Here is an 8,987-nt window from a genome sequence, read left to right on the forward strand (position 1 = left end):
TTGCACACGGGCGGCCGACACCCTAGGATCGGCCCTGTCGAAAGCATAAGGATAGTTCGTTTTTCTTCTAAAGTAGAATGTATATCTCCTAAATAATGAGACAAGGGAACACATATTTTGACGCAACATTTTATTGAACTGATCGTACATATATTTATGTATTGAAAACAAATATGACTTTAATTTATGCCCATTAGGTTTATTTATACGATATAAGTGACTTTTTTTTTAGCTTTAATATCTTTAACTAGACTTAAACTGGCTTAAATTGAAAACATTTGATGACTAACTTCTCTGAAATACCTTAAACAGTTGACAAAAGAATAATATTCAATAGTTATTTTTAATAAATCAAGTTTTTTTTTGTTCCATTCAGAAAGTTTCCAATGTTTGACTGTTTTGAGTAACCTTTCGTCTAATAGTCTCTTTGAAAAGATCAGAAATGTCTTTTTATACTGTCCTGTCTTGGATAATGCTCTTACCCTAATACCGGCACTCTTTTAACTTTGTTCCATACATTTCACTAGTATCTTCAAAATGATCAGAAAATTGGCCTAAAAAATTGTGTGAGTATAGAGGTTTTTGGAAAATATTCATGTTAGTTTTCACTCGAAAAAAAAACTAAATTACAGAAAACAAAAACCATCACATTATAAATAAAATGTTTTCATTCGTGCGATAAGTGAAATAATAATGCGACAAGTGATGTTAAAAATGAAAAAATAGTAATAAGAGCAGCAGACATGCGTTTCGGCATTCAAAAGAGCCTATACTTTAATCAAGTAAACAGAGCCTGCTTACTGCAGGGGCATGCGGGGCACAGGTCCCTTCTCTTACATATCAGGGGAGTGTAGCAAAATATCCTTAATTTATCATGCTAAATAAAAATAAATAATGATTTCACTCAGAATCTAGAGTACAATGTTATCATTGATATTTTCGCAAATACCAAGACGGGGAAAAAATCTCTATTTGTTGATAAAAATTCCCCTTAAAAAATTGATCTATTTGTGTTAATACGCAAGTATCGAAATATTTTATCGCTTCAGAATTAGCTGAAATATAGGAAGGCGGGGGGGGGGGAGCAGAATGAATTTCATGCCCAGTGCCTTTAAAAATCTTAGTCGGGCCTTAGGGGGCCCGGAAATACAAATGAGCCCAATGCCCACTATCAGAATGATCGGGCTCTGCAAGTAAATTAAAAAATATATATTATGGATAAAAAGGCAGCTGCGGAATGGCACAATTGTGATAAATCTAACATAATGTAAACGCTAGTTTGAATATAAGAATATCAGAGGGTGATTATGATTTAATGTCAGTTTTTATTCGATTTAATGATGTTATATGTTTTTCACCAGTCGTTAGAAATCCTACTTTTTAAATATTTCATTCTTCTAACGCCTTTGGCACTAATTATAGTTGATTTGAGCGGCTATTTCCAGCTGCTCAAAATTGGAATGAAAAGTCGAACTTGATTTTGAAGAAACAGCTTATGTTCTCAAACGAAAGCAGCCAGCAGTGCACTTTTAATAAAAATGCTTTAAGAATTATACGTTAAAAACGCTTTTGTGTGTGATCCAAAGCTCTTGGATAATAAACCGTATGGGCTAAAAAGAACATAGGTCGAACACAAAATTACTGTGTTTTTTTTTTTCATTTTTCAATGGCCTCACTTAGATATTTTTTATTTTTAGATCCTTTTTCTTTTTTTGAGTACGTTTTGAAGCTTAAGTCCTCCCTTCGTTTAGGATATGTTTTTTCTTTAAATCCAAGCTACTTTTTTATTATATGTAATTAATTTATTTGCATTTCAGAAAGTTAAACTATTAATTTTTTATGATTTTTTTTTTTTTTTTTTTGATGTTTTGTCATTTTTGATCTAAGTCGAGCATTTAAAATTGTTATTGAAATATTATCTCAAAATCTCTTATCGTTCATATTTAAATATAATTATGAATACTTAAGTAATAAATAATGCTAAGATTAAAATTATTGCTTAATGATAAGTATTTTCATTTTATTTTATAGCCATTTTTCATATGTATGTTTCTTTAAGTGCATGTTTTGCAATGCTCGCTTTTATGAATATTTTTGATAATCAAAGCCAGAGATCGAATAATGCGTATGAAAATTTTAGTGCTTTATAATCAAACATCGGTTCAATGACAGATAAGGGATAATTGTTTGATTTTGTTTTCAAAGTATGGTTTCTTCCAAGCATGCCTTTTTTCTACACATAGGATGTCTTCATTCAATACTTTAGTTAGACCATTTCAAATTTAAATGAATGCTTCTGCTGCAATGAAATGGATGCTTAGCAAAAGTTGATCAGTCTCAACTTCATGTAAGCAAATCAATAAGTGACAGAGCAGGTCCTTGTGATTCTTTTAAATGCACCAGAATAAAGGAAAGAAACTGACGGGAAACGGGGCATTGTGATCAGTTCAATAGAAAATGCGTATGTGGTTTAGGTTTACAACTTGAGTGCTGATAAATTACTATTGATGGATTAGGTTATGCATCTACTTTTGTCATGTATTGTAGAAACATTTACAGATAACAAACTATACATTTAAGAGAGGAGGCAAGATTCCATTTCATTCACTGATTATCACGGTGAACTAAGTTTTTTTCTGCCCTTTCTTCTGAGATACCTTTCGATATTTTTTCAAAAAAAAAAAGTCTTTTTCAAGACTAAGTGCTTCTTAGTTGCACTTTATTAGTGGAATACACTGCTCATAATATTCCACTCTGCTGATTTGAGCAAACAACTCTGCTGCGTTCCTTTTGAAGAAACGGATTCGGACGAATGTTCAGATAATGAATATTCAGATTCATCGTCTTCTGGATCGCTCTCTGATAGTGAAACGGAGGAAGATACATCACTAAATGACGCAAGAGACTAGGTCAGATTAGACAGCCAAGATTTGACTCCCCCTCCACCACGCTTCCCATACACTGGAAATCCGGGGATTAAAATATTGCTGCATCATTCTTCACAAATTGAATTTCTTTGCGAATTTTTGGATGACGACATTATCAACTATATATCAACCGAAACGAATCGATATGCACGGGTCTTCATTGAAAATAATGAACTGCGAATAATGCGTTCTAGAGTACAGAACTGGAAGGAAACCGACTCGATTGAGAGTGTTTCTAGCATTATCACAAGACATCATGCGACAGCCATTACAAAAATGGTATTGACACGAAAACAAATGATAAAAACTCCCTTTTTTGGAAAAGTTATGTCTGAAAGACGGTTCAGTGTGATTATGATTTTTTTTTTTTCATTTCACGGACAATTACCATTGATTTAAGAAATCATCCCCAGCCAGGACTTAAAAAAATGTATGAAGTGTATGAATATATTAACAATAAATTTAAATTTGTATATGTACCCGAAAAAGATGTAGCTGTCGATGAATTCTTACCACTTTATAAAGGAGGACTTGTTTTCAAACAATATCTTAATTCAAATGAATGTTGGATGCTGTATGGTTTTAAATATTTTATTATTACTCTCGCTCATTCCTTGCTGCATATAAATAATTTATTTCTTGATGCTAATATAATACGTTGTAACGTTTTACGATTCAACAGTGTTCTTTTTCATTAATAAATAGAAATTCGAAAAACATAGATTGAAATATAAAATAAAATTATAATTTTATTTTATACAAAACGCAGAATTTTTCAAACGCCCTCACTTCAATCATTGATTAGGAAAATATTACTTTAACAGAAACGAGTTCCAGCTCATTTTTAGCTCTCTGTTTTGTCTTTAAAATTGTGATACTTGACATGTGAAGTAATATACGCCCCTCGTAAAAATTTCGATTTTTGAGTTAGTAACATTTTTGATTTTTTTCTAAACATCATTTTCTTACGTCTGACCCATGCTGGTGAAAAAAATAGGCTGGCTCGCATCGAAAAGAAATAATTAGTCGTTTAGTTACCAATTAGGTTCAGAAATCATTCTAAAATGATCAAGAAAAATTCGTTTAAATCTTTAACTACATGATGTTTTCATTACATACAGAAGATATGTATTTTTCGTATACTTATAGATAAGGCTTTTGTTTTTCCTCTGTTTAGTTTCCAGTTTTAGTTTCTCATTATTATTAATATTGTTATTATTTCAGAACTACTAGTTATAGAATTTGAATCTACGTTTAGATTGAAAATTTAAGTTGTATATCGCAAAATGATACATAGGCAAGACCAGTTACCCCCAAAACTTCGGTTAAAAGAGAGAAACTGAGAAAATATTATGTATGACGGAAGGACCGGTCACCTGAAATTTTATAATTGTGTATGTACATATAGTCCTCTCCCCCTCCCCCCACCCCTTTAATACACATTCAAGTTTTATGATGCCTATTTTCCTAATTAAATGACGTTGTATTTAAACACACGCGCGTATGTTTCAAATGAAGTAACAAAATAACGTTAAAAGTACTTAAAAGCGCCATTCATTGTAGTGATATTTTGAGAGGAGCTATATTGGGTCACGGTGGGTCCCGTCAACGCCAGACAGCAACACGCCTCTCATTCAAATTGAAGAAGAGTCTACCACACCTCCTATTACACGCTAGAGTGACCGAAGGGGGAAGCGAAAAATGCCGCTACGAATATATTCGTAGCTTGCCGTTTTCAGTACGAAAAAGTTTCCGAACATATTCGTAGCCTGCCGCTTTTAATATAAAAGTATTTCCGAATATATTCGGGCTCGCCGCCAGGAGATTTAATAATTTTGCTAAACATATTTTCATCAAGTTATTTTTTCTTCATGAGGAAGCGGTATTTTAGTATTGTTCGAAATAAATTGAGCTCGTTACTTATTTATTTATTTTTTTTACGGAGGTGAAGGAACGGAATTTTCATTTTGTTCAAATTGTAGAAATTATTTTAACATGATTCTTCCTAAAAAAACATTTTGAATCTTCGCGATCCAAAAAAAAAATTGCGCAGGAATCTTTAGTTTGATAGGCGTCAGTGAGCAAGGAGCGGAGCTCCTAGTTTTCTAAAATTAAATTGAAAACTCTTCAATGGTATAAATTTTCACTTGTAAGACAGGGGTCTCACAAGTGAAAATTTATCTCTCTCAAGAGCAAGAGCGCATCCTCCCCTCCCACAATATCACTAAGAACACCCCAACTCGGGTGCCCCCCCCCCCGAAAAAAAGAAAAATACCCCTTAAAACCCCCTAAAAAATTCAGTGGCGCAGTCTGCGCCACGATCTTCCCTAGGTAAGCGCCATTGACAAATCTTACCTATAGAGGTATTACAATGGCCTCATACACAGGGTTAGCTAGTGGCGCAGTCACGGGAGGGGTTTTGGGGTTAAAACCCCTCCCAGAACACAAGCACATTCATTTTCTCCGTTAAAATCAAGGGAATAAAGCAGAGTATTTGAGCTTTTCCAAGCGAAATAGGTTTCAACAAAATATCCTACTGCTTTTAATGATCGGGAAGCAGTCAGAAATTACTTTTGAATTCTTAAATATAAAAGTTGTATTTCATGATGAGCAACCCACGTTCCCCCTGGTATAAGATAGCTAAAATGGTGTCAATAAAGCTCTACAGAGTATCATAGTCCCTCAGTAAAACTAATGATAAATATACTGTGCTTTTTCCCACTTTCTTCGTTTCGTAGTGATATCAATACGAGTTATTAATTGTTTTTAAGCAGTTACTTTGAATGAATAATTACTAATCTGTAGAAATTTTTTGATATTGAATAATTACGCATTGTAAATGAATGGGAAAGAAAGAAACAATTTTCGATTTTGAAAACCCCTCCTAGAAACACTTGTGGCTGCGCCACTGGTTATCATTTAATGATCGCAAAATCAGTTAAAACCATTATAGATTATTTTTTGCACACACACTATATATGTTGTAAAAGTTTTTTTTTATTGAAAAAAAATTTTCAAATAACTTTTAATTCGTGCTTTTAACCGCAATTAAAAATGCAGTTACACGTGAAGGTTGGGAACGGGCTAGGGAGTACGAGGGCGCTTTTAGAAGGAGCAAATATAAATAATTGAAGTTAAAAAAACATGAAATGGAAAAAGCGGTGTGCTGCTTTCTACTACATTGCGGGCCAAATCAGATCGTTCAAAAAACTTATAACTACTCACTTAATGTTGCTGAATGAAGCAGATTTTCTGTGTAACTCCTCCAATCTTAGGCTTAGGGCATGAGCTCTAATAGTATTAGGAAAAATTTATCTCAACATTCAACAGATAGTGGAAAAGTAAAAGTATCAGAAGTTTTCTCCCGAAACGTATTAGCAACTCTCTTCCTTTCAGCATCCCTCAGGCTCTCAATGTCACCGGTCACCCTCAAAATAAAACCCAACCCCTCATCCCCTAAACACGTGATGAGAACAAGATGCCCGTACCACACAGGGCTACAAAGAGGCCCCTGCCTGGAGCTGTCTGATGTTTGATGTACTCAAACGACAACCGGACGTGCCGAGAATTACAGATCCGCGGGCTATAAAGCAATTTCCATGGATTTTCGACACAAAATAGCGTTTTTTTTTCTGCGAAACTGTCTATACAGCGACAGTTGCTGCGCATTCGCTTGTTTCCACCAAAAAAAAAAAAAAGGGAAAACGTCTTTGTTAGAATAGGGAGTTATCCCCCCTGCATATAGCATCAAAATGATTTGTATGAACGCACTGCAAGTGCCTATCCGTCCTTTAATTTCGAAACACTTCATATAACCCTAACCCCCTTTCCCATGGAAAATTTTACATATTTACAAACATGTAAGAGGATTTTATTTTTGCAGCTCTGAGGAGGAGGGGAGGGGCTCTTCAACGCAGGCAAACCGCTTTCTTTTTATTGCAATATTATAAACATTTCTTTTCTTCTTTCATTTAAATTTACTACACAAAACAAATGTGGCAGTTACCCTCGTTTATTTCAAATCTTCTGTCTTTTTTTTTAAATTTAATACAAAATATGTACTAATGTCCCTACTTCTGTGCAGTTTGTATCAGATTAATGTCTCGCACGTATTTATGGAGTACTTTTTTTTTCAAACACGGGATGACCGATTTGTAACATCCCGTTCACGCGGCCCCACTTAGCGATTTATATTAGTATTATCCGCATTGAATGTCGTCTGAAAAGAATGTTAGCTGTTTTTCGCGCCCCCCCCCCCTTTTTGAGGATAGAGAAATAGGGAGGGCTGCCATAGCTGAAAAGTATCGGAATGTTTTAGATTTCAGGTTTACTGATATTGCTAGTTTTGTTTTAATTATTTTGTTTTTCTTTTAAAATTCATTTAAGAACCCTACCGCAAATTGAAATCGATTAATTTAATGCTTCTGCATATAGAATTGATTAATGTCTTCTCCTCTTAACAGATTTTACTGAAAATGTTAGCGTGATTTTTAAAGTTCCCTTACGTATTTATGCAGTACTTTTTTTTTTCAAACACAGGATGACCGATTTGTAACATACCGTTCACGCGGCCCCACTTAGCGATTTATATTAGTATTATCCGCATCGAATGTCGTCCGAAAAGAATGTTAGCTGTTTTTCGCGGCTCCCCCCCCCCCTTTTTTTTTTGAGGATAGATAAGTAGGGAGGGCCGCCATAGCTGAAAAGTATCGGAAAGTTTTAGATTTCAGGTTTACTGATATTGCTAGTTTTGTTCTAATTATTTTGTTTTTCTTCAAAAATTCATTTAAGAACCCTCTGCATTTTTTTTCCATTTGCGGTTACATTCCTTACATTAGAAATTAATAATAACGTAAAATCGGCGGCCCCTTTCTCCAAAAAAGTGGGGGGGGGGGGGGGTGTGTGACCCCCCCACCCACCCCCTTGCCGACGGCCCTGATGCTGCGAATACAAATGCTATCAGCCGCAGAATCGGCAGATACTTGCTGGAGCTGTAGATTGGGATCATCGGTCTCACAGTATCAAATAAAGGACACTGAATGGTCGACACGAAGACAAAAAAGCTGATAATATGTAAACACAATATATATGTATGTTTTAATAAAACATATTTGTTATAAATAATATGCATGTTTTTTACATATTACTTAGTTGATAATATGTAAAAAAAAATGAATAAAAAAAATTTTCCTAATGAACTTGCAAACATATAAATTGTTCCAAAATGTTAATTTAAGAAAAAAATAAGTATTTTAAATCATTTATATGAACGAATGAGCAAACGAAAACATTAAGCTAAAAGCTCAGTCAAAAAAATTCATAGCTACGGGTGCCACTTCTCAGCAAAGTCGGAATTCCGTTTTTTGAAAAAAAAAAAAAAAAAAAAAAATCGTCACACAGATTTTCACCCTTCAATTAAAAGAGGTGAAACAAAACCCTAAAGCTGAAGGATGGAAGCCTGTATGCCGATTTTTTTTTAAAGACTGAATTCTGTTTTAGCAGTATTTCCCAACACTGGCTAATAGCTACATATATAATCGGCCAGTGTCACCATTGGCCAGTACTTGCTCGAGTATCGGCCAATGCTGCCAAAAAGATTGCTATCCAGCATTGGCCAATTTAGTTCTGCCGGTACTGGCCAATGCTGGCATCAAGTATTGCCCAATATTGTTAAAAAGTCAACCATTCGACGCTGGCCAACCCAACTTTAACCGATACTGGCCAAAACTGACTCCGAGTATCTGCCAATACTGGGGGAAAATTAGCGGCCAACATTAGCCAATTTTGATTTGCCTGTATTGGCCAATACTGGCAACGAGTATTACCCAATATTGTAAAAAAAAAGTTGCCGTTTTACGCTGGCCGACCCAACTTTAACCGATATTGGCCAATCTACCAAACATTGGTTACGACATTGGCCGATACTGCTGTGCTGCTGGGGTGTTTGTGTGTAGGTGTAGGTGTGTGTGTTGGTGTATGTGTGTGTGTAGGTGTAAGCGTAAGTGTAGGCAAGTAAGTGACGCAACCTGGAGACGGTTTTCGCTAGAGGAGCAGCATCGT

This window comes from Uloborus diversus, chromosome 2, assembly GCF_026930045.1.
Source record: "Uloborus diversus isolate 005 chromosome 2, Udiv.v.3.1, whole genome shotgun sequence".
NCBI classification, from domain to species: domain Eukaryota; kingdom Metazoa; phylum Arthropoda; class Arachnida; order Araneae; family Uloboridae; genus Uloborus; species Uloborus diversus.